Source organism: Ambystoma mexicanum, chromosome 2q, assembly GCF_040938575.1.
Source record: "Ambystoma mexicanum isolate Mex_15411 chromosome 2q, UKY_AmexF1_1, whole genome shotgun sequence".
Classification (NCBI taxonomy): Eukaryota; Metazoa; Chordata; class Amphibia; order Caudata; family Ambystomatidae; genus Ambystoma; species Ambystoma mexicanum.
The window spans coordinates 1038052758-1038067730 of record NC_090924.1 but is presented as its reverse complement, the minus strand read 5'-3'; positions in this window follow the sequence as shown (position 1 = coordinate 1038067730).

Below are 14973 nucleotides of genomic sequence, written 5' to 3'. Positions count from 1 at the left end.
TGTCGCACCAGTGTAACCTGAGATTCTCGAGAATCGTGCAACGTTGCAGTCACTAACAGAACCTCAAGCCGAAACTAGCCGAACCCACGGCGCTAACCCAGCTGCCCACAAGTGATGCCACCCTGAGGGTAGCCACCCCCACCAGAAAACGCTAGCAGCAACATGACCACCCTTCTAACTATTTGAAAACCCAGGATACAATGGTGTGACACAATTATCACAGAAAGGAGTCTCACCATCGGAAACCGAGGGATAGGAGAAAGGTTCCAATTCAGATCAGTCACGCCAAGCATTATAACCTTAACAGAGGTCCACCGATGGAATCCCCAGGCAATATACTGACCATTGATGCAGATTGATTTCATATGTTTGAATGTATTACATATGTCTGAATGGATCATGGCAGTAATTTGTTGACCTATTAGACATTGTGTTAAGTTAAGCCCAAAGGTTATTTTTGACTCATGCATATACAACCTGTAAAAATTGTCACACAAATTACTTACTGGAATGTATGTAATTATGGGATATCAGGTAATATCCTTGTCTGTTTGATAATCAAACCATACACTGGCGACACACAATTTTATGCAAAACGTATTTTAGATAAGATGGAGCACATAGCGCACAACTGTAGGGAGATTAACCTTTCTTATTGCAAATTAATAAAAAGCACAGTAGTACTGGGACCCTGTAGCTTATAAACCATTTGGAGTGCCAAGATGCCTGGTACTTCATTATTTACCACAGCTGTGTTCTTAACCTGTGAGTTTCTAGTGGCTATTAAGAGTACACCAGAAGGCCTCCCAACCAGATGTTTACAAGCCATTTGTTGTACGATGGTATAGCCATCAATGCTAATTTGTTTCGTAAACCAAGTCTCTTGGAGTAGGACCACATTGTGCATCTCAAAGATTACGTTTACCTCTTCATGACACATAAAGCTGTTGCATCCTCTAGTATTCGTGGTAATCATTTTAAGTTCGTTCTGGGGATAGAAGCTGTTAGTCGGGGCATGATACTTAGCTGCTTCTTGTTGCAGAATTCCCCAAAACCATGCACAGCAACACAAAGGTTTGAAGTTGCAATGCGATATAAGGTTCTTGACTAGTGCTTGGGGCCTTAATAGTTAGGTCCGACAATAGTTAATGCCTCCCTGTTATTGTCCTGTAGTCCTTTTTCATTTGTGTTCTGTATTGTTTTCTGCCCAGGAGTCCATGTGGGACTCCTGGCAGTGCAGCTCTTTCTATTTTTGGTTTGGTGTACAGACCCATGGGATACCCTTATGGCACCCATGGGTGGGGGTACAACCCTGTGACCCTAGTGTATGTTTTTGGGCACCTGTTTGTGGCCCACAGAGCAGGGTATGGGCTGGTGGCAGCTCCATGCTGAATTTGACAGGTGCTCTGAGTATCCTCCATTTTGGGATACCCAGGCCCTGCCATTGGAATCAGTTGATTCCTGATAGGAAACAAGATGGCCCCTGTGGCCTCTTGCTTTCTATTGCCTGTTACCTTGTTTTCCCAAAGATCTGGGAAGCCCTGACTCTGTCCCTTCCCCCTGACTGGCTGTTGGGTGGAAGTTCCATATATGGTATTGAAGTGAAGTCCAGGCCAGACTGGCTGGAGCCTTCCCAGTGCCTGTATGTTGTAGGTACACCCTGTGGTTGGGACCTGGGTGAATGGAGAGTGTGCCCAATATGCACTCCTTGTTGTGGATGTCTGGTTTCTAGTATGAAACACAATGACTAAGACAGCCCTGCCCGAAACTGGTATGAATACAGTGTGTAGTGTTGAATGGCTGGGTACTTGTCCCAATACACATTACTTGTCGTGAGTGTCTGAGAGGGAGGAGAATGGCCTGAATGCACTGTATGCGTGATTGGCTGACTGACTGCTCAATGCCCTTCTGAGTGATTGGTTGCCTGAGTGTGACCCAGCAGAATGAATGGGAGATCAACAGTATAACGGGGGGCCTCTCACTGCTAGAATTTGTTCAGAAGCTGAAGTTGAAACTGACTCTATCTCAACAACTGAGCCTGAAGAAGAAGGTTGACTGCTGTCTCCCTTTGCCGAAATCCGAAAGCCACCGAGCCGTCAAGACTGATCCAAGAGAGGACCTGGGTAGGCGTCCTCTTCCTGAGCTCCGAGGGACCATCGAGCACCGTTAACCTTCACCGAAGCTCCCTGGAGGTCAGGTCCTCGACCGGCTGCCGACCGGAGATGGGGACCGCCAAGGAGAACGAAGATAAGCACCGGACATTCCGTCCACCATCGTCAACCAGGGTTCACAGGTTTGCTAGAACTGCTGGAGGCCCGTCGAAGCCGAGGTTGCCCAGAAGAGGGGACCGATTGATGCCGTGCCATCGACGACCGGAGCCGCAACGCTCCCTTGATTAAGACACTTGGCTCCCGGACGCGCTCATCCGCACCGCCGACCGCCTTATCCTGCAGGAGAAGGCCAGGCCGTCGATGCGCCGAGGAGCATCCGCCGGTGGGTTTCCCACCACCCAAAGATCGTAGAGACGCCGGACGACTCGACGCCCATGCTGTGTCAAAGTTCTTCACAAACTCTTTGCGGTCCTGAACTATCGACATCGAGGTGCCCCGCACGCCTCTTCCTTGCAGGACGTCTTCGACTCTTCATCGACGAGCACAGCCAGGAACGAATCTGCTGCCTCGACGCCGACCTTCCATTGAGGATTCTGGACGCCGAGTTCACTTTCTTCGAGGCCCATCGAAGATCCGTGGTTCCTGCTTTAAAGGGAGTCACTCAAGAAGGATCCCTCGAAGCCTCCTCGAGGAACTCTGCTATTCCAGGTACATCGAGGTGGTAGAATCATTTTAGAAGGAACTAAGACTCATTGAACAATATATGGACTGGGTTTGTTGTATATCTTTATTATACAGGTTGCCCAGGGGGGGGGAATCTCCACACAGAATGGTGTCTAAAGGTAGGGGCCAGTATTCTGCCAATTGTTCTACCCAACTGCTTTCCTCCTATGTCTATTTTTGGTTACCTTTATTAATTGATTTGTGTAACATTTAACCAGAGTACAGTTGATGCACTTTAATGAAATCTGATAATAATTGTGGTACCACTTAAAACTGAATATATTTGCCATTGTAGATTAACTGAGCACAAAGTGAGTTATTGTGATAGTGTATATAACCTTGTACCTTAATTATATAAAGACTGTGTTTTAACTAATACAGTGTGCGGACATTCCTTTGTGGGTGCTTGGGGACTACACTGTACTTAAGAACCAGCCTGCATCACCTCCTGAGAAGCTAGGCCTTGATTGCTCGACCTGCGCTACCCTATAGAGAATCTTGGCTGGGGTCCTCTGTGCCGCTCCTCTGCCATATAGAGAGCAGGAGTACAGACACCCCCTCCAGTCTTTACAATGGTGGCAGCGGTGGGATGCTTATGGTTTTAAGAATCAGTGTATAACTGTGCCATTTACAAAATATCTGCACTTTGTTGAATTGAGGTTTAGTTGTGTGCTAGATAACTGCATTACAAGCAATGGAATCTATTGCAAATGGTAAATTGACTAAAATGAGCATAGAGGCTCTCTTGAGTGCTTGTGAAGCCAGGGAATTAGACTTTGAGGGTAAGTCTAGGGCTGAGCTGATAGCTGCCCTGGTGGAGTACCAGACTGATTGCGAAGCTCTTGAAGGGGAGGATGTAACCAATGAGGTCCCTGCCCCTGGGGTTACTGTTGAATCTGTTTCTCAGAATGCCACCATTCCTACTGCCTCTGTTCCGACCTCCAGCAATGTTTCTTCAGGGAATGCCTTGGAACTTGAGTTATTAAGGATGAAATTGGCCTTTGAATACCGCAAGTTGGAAATAGAAGCTGAGCTTAAGAAAGAGGAGTTGGCACAACAAGTGGAGCTCAAGAATAGGGATTTTGAACTCAAAGATAAGGACCTTGAACTCAAGAACAGGGACACTGAGTGTCAGAAAATCTAGCTAGAGAAAGCTAGAGTGGAGACTTCAGCTAGACCAGTTGAGAGTGTCAGGTCCCCGGCCACCAAGTTTATGAAAGATTTGGTTGGTGTGTTTTTGGAGGGTTCTGAAATCCTCCAATGGATTGAAACATTTGAAATGGCTTGTGCAATTCATGATGTTGATAAAAGAGATTGGGCTAAGTGTTTGTTAAGCAAAGTGATACAGACTGGGTATGACTGTATTCTGAAACTGAGTGTGGAAGAAAGGGGTCAGTATGAGTGCATGAGGTCTGCTGTGATTGGCAAGTTTGGCAAGACACCTACCCAATACCTTAAAAGGTTCAGAAATTTTAGGAAAAGAGAGAATGGGCATCATTACAAGTTTGCAGGTAGCCATGCCTGTTATACAGGCAGGCTACCTTCAAACTTGCAAAGAAATCCGGCACCCCCGAATGGGAAATTACTGGGTCATTTTGAGTTTGGCGGACCCAGTAATTGCCCATTCGCGGGTGACAAAAATAAGGGACTCCCCATCTCCATTCGGCCCCATAGGGCAGAATGGGAATGGAGAGGGTGGTAGCACCGGTACTGTGCTACCATCATGTTCTGCTCATGGCTGCTCGTGGTCAGACCTGGTGGCTGCAAGGGCACCCGCGAGCAGAACTCGTAGTATGGTGGTACGGTAGCAACGGTGCCGGTAACAATACCGGCACCGTTGTTGCCTTATCGCCATACTTGTAATGAGGCCCACTGTGTCTTGGGTTGACTGGGTGAGTGCTGCCCATATGAACATGTTGGGGTGGATTGATGGATACAAGGTGAAAACTGTTGTTGAATTGTCCCACCTTTTGTTTTTTGAGCATTTTTCTGAAGCCTGTTCACCAGAGCTGCATCAGTATGTTGCTGACCAAAACATTTTGGATCCCTTTAAGCTGGCTAGGCTGGCTGACAAGTGCGTCTCCCACCGGGTGTCCCCTAAGGACTCCAGTGGGAAGGACAAGGACAAAGAAAAGGGGACCTCTAAGAAAGCTTAGGAGTCCCAAAAGCAATCACAGTTGGGTAAACCAAAACCTTCCTCTCCTAAAATCCAAAAATCTAGTGGGGATAAGTCCTCTGTGGGTGGGAATAAGCGTAGTGGTCCACCTGCTGCAAAGCAGGCTCCCAGTGGTTCCAGTACCGTACCCCACATTCCTTGCACTTGTTGGGACTGTGGGGCTCTGGCTCACAAGAAGGGTGACCCCCAAGTGTAAAGGTAAGGCACTTGGAGTCCAGGCTGTCAGCCTGACCTACCCTTACCCCATGTCTGAGGTGGAGGCCACTGTCCTCCCCACCTCTACAGGATTCACATTCGGTGCTCCGGTTGAGATTTCCCTAGTGTCCCTTGGGGCCTGGGACCAGTACACAGAAGTACTGGAGACTATCCCACAGAACACCTGTAGGTTTTTGAGATGTTTCCTCTTGAATGGTAAGCCTTCTACTGGCTTGAGAGACACGGGGCAAGCATGACAGTGGTGGACAGGACCCTGCTTAAGCCAGGGGACTATGTAGGTGCTCCTCTGAGTACCACCAGGTTAGTTGGTGGGCCTCCCAAATTATCGCCTGTTGCCTTAGTCACACTCATGATTGGAGACAAGACAGCAAAACTTCCTGTCCTGGTTTAGGACAATGTCCCTGCTGACATCCTGTTAGGAAATGATCTAGTAGAGTTGGGGTTGATCTCGGATGGGCTACCCATGACTGCTGCTGCAGTCACTAGGTCACAGGTGACACCAGGTCTGGGTGAGTCAGGTACCCAAGACAAAGGCGAGGCCTAAGGCAAGAAGACGGAAGAACAAGAAGGCCACCTCTGTTGTGCGGGCTCCTTCTCTTCCTGCTGTTCCTACAGCGCCCATTGGGATCCATGCTCCGGACGGGCTGGGTCCAGTGGTAAACCCAAACTCAACTCCTGAGGGAGAAGAGGCAGAAGACCCTCCTGCGGGAGAGGTTCTCAACCTGGAGGACCACCCCGACCTTCAATGCTTGTTGGCTGAAGGAGGACCCTCCCGGGCCGACTTCTGTAAGGGACAGAGAGGGTGCCACTCTCTCGAGGGTCTGAGGAAACAGGCCCTGTCCCAGTCACAAGGAGAAGTGCCTAGGACATTCCGGATCTATTGGGAGGGTGAGCTCCTTGTTAGTGAGCCCACTAAGCCTGAATCTGGTGCCCTCAAGAGGTTGGTGGTGCCCCAGGTTTGCAGGCCCTTCCTGCTGCAGTTGGCGCATGAGGTGCCCTTAGCTGGTCATCCTTCGACCAAGAAGACTAAGCAGAGGCTCTCTGCCCATTTCTACTAGCCCCGGATGGGAGTAGAAGTGGAGTCCCAGTGCAGGACCTGCCCAACTTGTCAGTTGTAAGGTAAGACTGGAGGCAGTGTCATTGCCCCACTGCAGCCGTTGCCAGTGGTTGGCACACCGTTTGAGAGGGTGGGCATTGACATTGTCGATCCCCTTGACCCTCCCACTTCAGATGGACATCGGTTCATCCTGGTCTTGGTCGATTATGCCACCAGGTTCCCTGAGGCTATACCCCTTCATACTGTTACTGCCAAGGTGGTTGCCAGGGCTCTCCTGGGTATTTTCACCCGTGTTGGATTCCCTAAGGATGTTGTCTCTGACAGAGGATCCAACTTCATGTCTAGTTACATGAAAACCATGTGGAAAGAGTGCGGGGTAACCTACAAGTTCTCCACCTCTTACCATCCCCAGACCAATGGTCTGGTTGAGAGATTTAATAAAATTCTCAGGGGCATGCTAGGCGCTTTGGAAGAGCCCCTAAGGAGGAATTGGGATCTCCTCCTGCCATGCCTGCTGTTCGCTTACAGAGAGGTACCTCAAGAGGGTGTTGGTTTCAGCCCCTTTGAGTTACTCTTTGGACAACCCGTGAGGGGGCCCCTTGCCTTGATCAGAGAAGGTTTGGAAGCCACCCCTCCAGGTCCTGCCAAGCAAGTGGGGGACTATGTGTTAGGCCTCAGACAGAAGATGACACTGATGATGGGTCAGGCAACAGCAAATCTCAGGGCCAGCCAGGAATTGAATACATACTGGCATGACCTTAAAGCCTCGCAAGTGGATTGGACTCCGGGACAGGAAATCGTTGTGATGGAGCCTACCAAGCCTAGAGCTTTGGCAGACAAGTGGACTGGACCCTTCAGGATCATCTCCAAGATGGGCAAAGTCAATTATCTGGTTGACATGGGAGTCCCGGGGGTAGCCCCTCAGGTATTCCATGTTAAAAGGCTCAAGCCTTTCCACAGGCGAGCAGACGTCTCATGTCTCTTGCTAGCTTCAGAGCAAGAAGAGGATGAGAGTGAGCCTCTTCCTGATTTGCTGCATAGCAACCCTAAGGATGGCTCAGTGGAGGGAGCACATCTCTCTCCCGATCTGACGACCGAGCAGCAGAGGGCCTGCAGGGCTTTGCTCCGGCAGGCTGCCTCTCTGTTCTCAATGACACCAGGCCTTACACCGTGGTGTAGGCACGAAATTGACACTGGTGACAGTGTGCCTGTCAAAAGCAGGTGCTACCGTATGTCAGATGCCGTTAAGAACCACATCCAGGCTGAGGTCACCAAGATGTTGGATCTGGGTGTTATTGAACCCTCAACCAGTCTCTGGTCCAGTCCATTGGTCCTTGTCCCCAAGGCAAGTTCCCAGGCAGGCACCAAGCTTTGGAGGTTCTGTGTGGACTACCGAGGAGTCAATGCCGTCACCAAAACTGACACGCACCCATTGCCCAGGGCTGATGAGCTTGTGGACACCATAGATGCTGCCAAATTTGTGAGCGCCTTTGACCTTACCTCAGGCTACTGGCAAATAGCTCTGACGGACCATGCCAAGGAAAAGTCAGGGTTCTCAACACCTGAGGGACTCTACCAACTGGTAGCGTCATGCCTTTTGGGTTGAAGAATTCCCCTGCCACCTTCCAGAGATTGGTCAATCATGCGCTCAGTGGGCTGGAGGCCTTTTGTGTGGCCTACTTAGATGACATTGCTGTCTACAGTTTCACCTGGGAAGAGCATTTGACACATCTGGATAGGGTGTTGCAGGCCTTGAAAAGGGCTAACCTCACTTTCAAGGCCACTAAGTGGCAGATAGCTCAGGGGAAAGTCACGTATCTTGGTCATGAGGTAGGAGGAGGTCAAATCCAACCTCTCCCCAGTAAAGTACAGGATGTACACGACTGGGACACTCCCACTACTCAAACCCAGGTGAGAGCTTTTTTGGGCCTCACTAGGTATTATCTCAATTTCATGGCGGACTATGGAACCATAGCTCCACCTTTGACAGCTCTGACTTCAACCAAACAACCTAGGAATGTTAATTGGACTGAAGACTATCAGAGGGCCTTTGATGGCTTGAAAGAAAGTCTGTGTAGGGCACCTGTGTTTTGTGCACCTGACTACATCAAACCCTTTATCGTCCATGTGGATGCCTACGACACGGGATTTGGAGCTGTCTGACTGGCTGGAGCCTTCCCAGTCACTGTATGTTGTGGGTACACCCTGTGGGTGGGACCTGGGTGAATGGAGAGTGTGACCAATATGCACTCCTTGTTGTGGATGTCTGGTTTCTAGTATGAAACACAATGACTGAGACAGCCCTGTCCGAAACTGGTATGAATGCAGTGTGTATTGTTAAATGGCTGGGTACTTGTCCCAATACACATTCCTTGTTGTGAGTGTCTGAGAGGGAGGAGAATGGCCTGAATTCACTGTATGCCTGATTGGCTGACTGAATGCTGAATGCCCTTCTGAGTGATTGTTTTCCTGAGTGTGACCCAGCATAATGAATCGGACATCAACAGTATAACTGGTGGTCTCTCACTGCTAGAATTCATTCAGAAGCTGAAGTTGAAACTGGCGCTTGATCTCGACAACCGAGCCCGAAGAAGGTTGACTGCTGTCCCTTCTCCGAAATCCGAAAGCCACCGAGCTGTCGAGACTGATCCAAGAGAGGACCTGATTAGGCACCCTCTTCCTGAGCTCCGAGGGACCATCGAGCACCGCTAACCTTCGCCGAAGCTCCTTGGAAGTCAGACCCTCGACAGGCTGCTGACCGGAGATGGGGACCGCCGAGGAGAACGAAGATAAGCACCGGGCATTCCATCCACCATCGTCGACCAGGGTTTGCAGGTTTGCTATAACCGCTGGAGGCCCGTCGAAGCCGGGTTGCCCAGGAGAGGGGATCGCTTCACGCCGTGCCATCGATGACCGGAGCCGCAACATTCCCTTGATTAAGGCACTTGATTCCCGGACACGCTCGTCTGCACCGCCGACCGCCTTATCCCGCCGGGGAAGGCCAGGCCGTCAAACGCCGAGGAGCCTCCGCCAGTGGGTTTCCTGCCACCCAAAGACCGTAGAGACGCCGAATTACTCGACGCCCTTGCTGGGCCAAAGTTCTTCACAAACTCTTTGCGGTCCTGAACTATCGACATTGACGTGCCCCGCACACCTCTTCCTTGCAGGACGTCTTCAACTCGTCATTGACAAGCACCACCAGGAATGAAGCTGCTGCCTCGACGCTGCTGAACTTCCATCGAGGATTCTTGATGCCAAGTTCACTTTCTTCAAGGCCCATCGACGATCCGTTGCTCCTGCTTTAAAGGGAGTCACTCAAGAAGTATCCCTCGATGCCTCCTCAAGGAACTGTGCTATTCCAGGTACATTGGGGTGGTAGAAACATTTTAGAAGGGAATAAGACTCATTGAACAATATATGGACTGGGCTTGTAGTATATCTTTATTTTACAGGTTGCCCAGGTGGGGGATCTCCACACAGAACTGTGTCTAACGGTAGGGGCCAATATTCTGCCAGTTGTTCTAACCAACTGCTTTCCCCCTATATCTATTGTTGGTTACCTTTATTAATTTATTTGTGTGACATTTAACCATTGTATATATTTGCCATTGTAGATTAACTGAGCACAAAGTGAGTTATTGTGATATTGTATAGAACCTTGTACTTTAATTATATAAAGACTGTGTTTTAACTAATACAGTGTGCATCACCTCCTGAGAAGCTAGGCCTTGATTGCTCGACCTGCGCTACCCTATAGAGAATCTTGGCTGGGGTCCTCTGTGCCGCTCCTCTGGCATATAGAGAGCAGGAGTACAGACACCACCCTCCAGTCTTTACACCGACTACTTTTCTTTACTGAACACTTGACAACCCAATTTTTGGATTTTATCTTGGGCTGACAAAACTGCCATGGTGATAAATGCTGATTTTAAAAAAAATCGATAAAGTCAGTTCTTCTTGTGTCTATGAAAGTAATATAATCTTTGTCATAAGTAGACACAGTGTCCAGCACTGCCAGAAGCAATTTTAATATGGTTGAGCGATCAAAAAACTATAGATGATTTTAATTGTGGATCCAGTTCAAAATAAAATTTGTTTGCACATTCTTTATCACCTTGCAGCTCACACTTTTTACCTTTAGCCTGGGGTCCTTCTGGAGTTCATTTGAGCACAATCATGTTACAGCTTTGGGAAACGGCTGGGCCGATGCATGTAGCTCTCCACTTCTCTGTTTTCTAATCTCACTCTTAAAGTTGTCAAAACAACGATCGTACTCTTTCATCGCAAATTGCGTACAGTGCATGTCCGACGTTTCCCCTGCCTATGAGGCTTGGACATTCTTCGGGAGTGCATTGTGCTGCTCTGCCCAAGCTAGGTTAAAAATACCTGGTCTAGCAGCCCCACTGGTGGAAGGTATTGCATTCTGATTTAGAGTTTTGATTTAGAGTTTCCAACCGTTCTGTTTTGGTTAACCAGATTTTCTTTAATAATCCAGGACCCACCCCCTTACACTCTGTCTACCTGAGTGGCTAATTTCGCTGGTGGATTAAATATTTGGTGACTCTAATAATTTCTAACTAGAGTCTTGAAGGACGGGTAACCGTGGCGGGCCACAGCCAGCCATGAAAGTTTTAGCCACAGCCGTGGTGGGAACCTCTTGGGCGTCAATGGCTGCATTAGCATTGGCAATTGTCAGTTTGCAGCCATTTTTATTAGCATTCAAATCTGTGGTAATTTTGTCCAGCGCAACCCGCATCTTATTAAGTCTAGACCCACTTGATGTTCCTACCTAAACCTTTGAGATGTTACCCTAATCTTTGTTTTCATCAGAATTAGTAGCTTTGGCCCCAATGGTTTCGGCTTCTGTCAAATTAACATTTAGCACACATTTTCTAGAGTTAGCTCTCTGGTGATTTCTCCTGCCGTTTTTTTGTGCTTTCTTGTGAGGAACCACGGGTTGAAGAGTTTCAGGGTTATTTAATGCCATCTTCTGGAACACCCTGCAAACCAGGATCCTGGTTGGGTTCATAGTGATAATACCGAATACCAAAATCTCGAAAACCAAAATCTCGAAAACAAAAGGCCGAAAAAAAAAATATCGAATTTTTTTTTATGACTTTTTTTTTTCGAAATGGGGGGGTTCCCCCTCATTCCCCCTTTTTTTGTTTTTTTTTATTTTAACCATTTTTTTTACTTACCTGACCCCAAAAACACATATAAATAAATTAATAAATAATTCGATATTTTTTTTTCGAGATTTTGGTTTCGAGATTTTTGACATTCGGTATTATGTACTCGGCCTTTTGACTGACCACCTCCTGGTTGACCTCCTATACCTCCATCTAGCTTTCCAACATTAAAGAATGTTTCCCTGTTGTTCGAAAGGCAGCAGAATATCGATCTTAACATTTAATTCACTATGTGCCCTTACCTCATCACGGATATTTTTGCATCGTGCTAGTGAAGCGCTCAGAATGGAATTTAGCGCAGAAATGGATGGGGAAGATCATTTTATTTTCTCGTCAGCCTCTTTCAAAGTATGATGCAAGGTGCTACACTGGTACTTTCCTGCCCTGGGGCTAAATTGCTCAAGGATATGAGTTCCATAATGTCAGGGGAGCCCTCAAAATGAATCACTGATAATGTTTCAGCTGGATCTGACAAAGTTACAATATTGGAACAATTGTTTATGGAGTTCAAATCAATAGAGTCTTCAAATGGAACAACATCCTCTCCATAAATTAAGCATTCAACATCACCCACCCCTGCAAGCAGACTGTGATCAGTTAAATGTACATGCCCCTTCTGAGTTTTACTTTAGTGCGTACCAGGCACCTAGCCTCCATGCTCGTACCAGTACGTGGGTAAAAATCAGTTATTGTTTTAGCCATAATAGGCATGGCACAAGCTTGCTTAGAAATCCTAGATTTGACGCATGTATTGTTCCCATAACACGCTTCTTCATTTGGACCCAATTCAACCACAGGTGCAGATAAAAGGTCTGTGCATATAGGCCCTGATGCACAGAACGTTTTCCAATGGCGTTGCCATAAGAAAATGCTTCTGTGAATTAGGGCCATAATTTGTACTATGTCCTACTCAGTTTGGGTAACGTCCCGTTTAGTTTTTTTATACGTTTCTGCCCCCTCAACAGATTTGTATTCGTTTCTGTAGACTCTCGCCCTTTTTGAGTTGTGTGCTTAGGTGCTAGCCTGGTGTGAGGTGCAACAGCCAGTGCAGACTCAATTGAAAGGCTCTTGTCAATGTGTGTTGCCTTAGCGCTATGTTCCTCGCTTGAGTGGCTTCTAAGTTTAGACAAATAGTTAGTGTTTGACATATGTCAGCCAATGATACAACAGTAAATCCTCAATTAGTCCCAAACACCTAATACATTTTTCACAACTAGCTTTGATTTTTCCACGTAAATAGCATCAATACATTTATGCATCACTCAAATTGATGAAAAATACATTGCAGTAATACATTTATGAATTACAGTTGCCAACCCCCTTAATAATTGTAAGAAATGCTTGGAGAAAGCACGCAAGTGTGCTGAGTGGTAAGACTCTAGCTGGCCAAAGGCGAGGCAGATACTGAAGCGGAAGTGGTGGTTCAATAGACAGCAGACACATCGGCTCAAAGGCACCAAGGCCCGCAGTCACCGACCATAAATGTACAAATTTGAGTGTAAATTCAAAGATGGTTAAATGGACAGCAAACAGATCGGCTCAAAGGCTCTGGGGCCTGCAGTCATCGACCATACAAGTGGAAATTTAGTTGTAGGTTCAATGATGGTTCAGTAGACAACAGGCAGATTATCTGAAAGGCTCTGAGGCCTACAGTCATCAAATGAAAAAATGCAAATTTGAATGCAAGTTACAAGTAGCAAGCATCTAACAGCAGCATCTAGACAACGACAGAGCGAGGCAGGAGCAAATGAGATGAATCCTTAGATTTCGGAAAATTGCCAGTCTCAAAGTTAGATGCTGACAGGCGCGAAGGCTCAAAGGCCACCTCCCCGAATTCAGGAAGACACAATCATGTTATAAAAAGCCTGTTTGCCACCACAAAAGTTTTGAGAGTTTTTTCTCCAGCCTCTTAGTAGTATTTAGCCCAGCGGAGAGGCGCCACTAACTGGTGCGGTGCAATGCAGGTCCTCCCCGTCCGCTCGGACTACTCCGACTGCCTCTCTACATCTCTCTGTGCTGCTCTGCGGTGGACAGGAGGCTTTGTAGTTCTGCTCCGCCTCCAACAATAAACAACAACGATAGACTGGAATAGAAGCAGGCACCTGCTCTGACTGCCTATCTGTGCCGCTCTGCAGTAGACAGGAGGTTTTGTAGTTCTGCTCTGCCTCCAATAATAAACAACGATAGACTGGAATAGTAGCAGGGGCCTGCTCCGACTGCCTCTCTACACCGATCTGCGGTAGACAGGAGGATTTGTATTTCTACTATGCCTCCAACAATAAACAACAACGATAGACTGAAATAGTAGCAGGGACCTGCTCCAACTGCCTCTCTATGCCTTTCTGCATTATTCACATGGGCGTTTTCGGTACATCCCCCGTTGGCCTCACCATAGCCCCTTTTTGCAGATGTATTCTTTTCACAGTGGCTGGGGATTCAATGTTAATTTACATGGGCCCCCGGAGGTGGAAGGCCCAGGGGCATAAGATAGGAGGTGGGAATTGCAGGGCAAGCGGACAAGGGCAGCACCTACCAGGTGCCTGACCATTAGCACCCAAGTGAGTAGGGTAGGCCATCAGGCTCCTGGGACAAAGGGGTCCCAGACTTCTGGGTGCCGCAGCCAGCAAGAGTGTAACAGGGGCAGGTGACAGCCTGGCAGTCCCTACCCCAGACACCCACATCAAAGGTCGCGCTCCCATCCGGACGGATGGGGGACAAAGGGCCTTTGATACTTCAAAGGGGGCTACTTGCCCTCAGGCCAATTTTGGCTATTATCTGAGGAGGGCAAGGTAGCCCCCAGTCATCTTTTCCCCTCTCCCCAGCATTTGCAGGAGCAGTGCCCACCGCCGTCCTCGCAGCGAGAGACAGGTGAAATTAATTCAAAACCTCCCTCTAAGTAGACATACTACCGACCTGAGAAAAATTGAGAAATAGGGCAGGTACCAATTAAAAAATATACAATTCACAGAATAGAGCAGGCACCAATTTAAAAAGTATAAGTTCACAGAAATTCTCAAAGAAAGAAGTTATCATATGCCTCACAGGAGGTAATTAAATAACCAAATCGCAGGGCCCGGGTTCCGAAATTGGGTTAAGTATGGTGAAAGCTTCAGCCTAGTAATCCACCATTAAGGAGGAAAAGGCACAAAATAACCAAAAAGGCAAACGCCTCACAAAGCAGAAAAATATTAAGATAAGGGGAACTGTCCAGAACGGGGAAGCCAGTTGGTAAGTATCAACTAGCTACTAACACCTCCCAAGAGGCAAATACAAAATAATCCATCAGGAAAATTGAAGGAAACAGATCAAGGAGCATGGAAATATTAACAACGCCTCTCAAGGGGCCAATCCTAAAATAGGATTACATATCAAAAGGAAAGCTGATATATGAGGAAAGATGCATAAAATCGGGGAAAAGGCAAAATGCCTCTCCAGAATGCATGGAAAAATAATAACGCCTATCAAGGGGACAATCCCAAAAAGGGATGAAATATCAAAAGA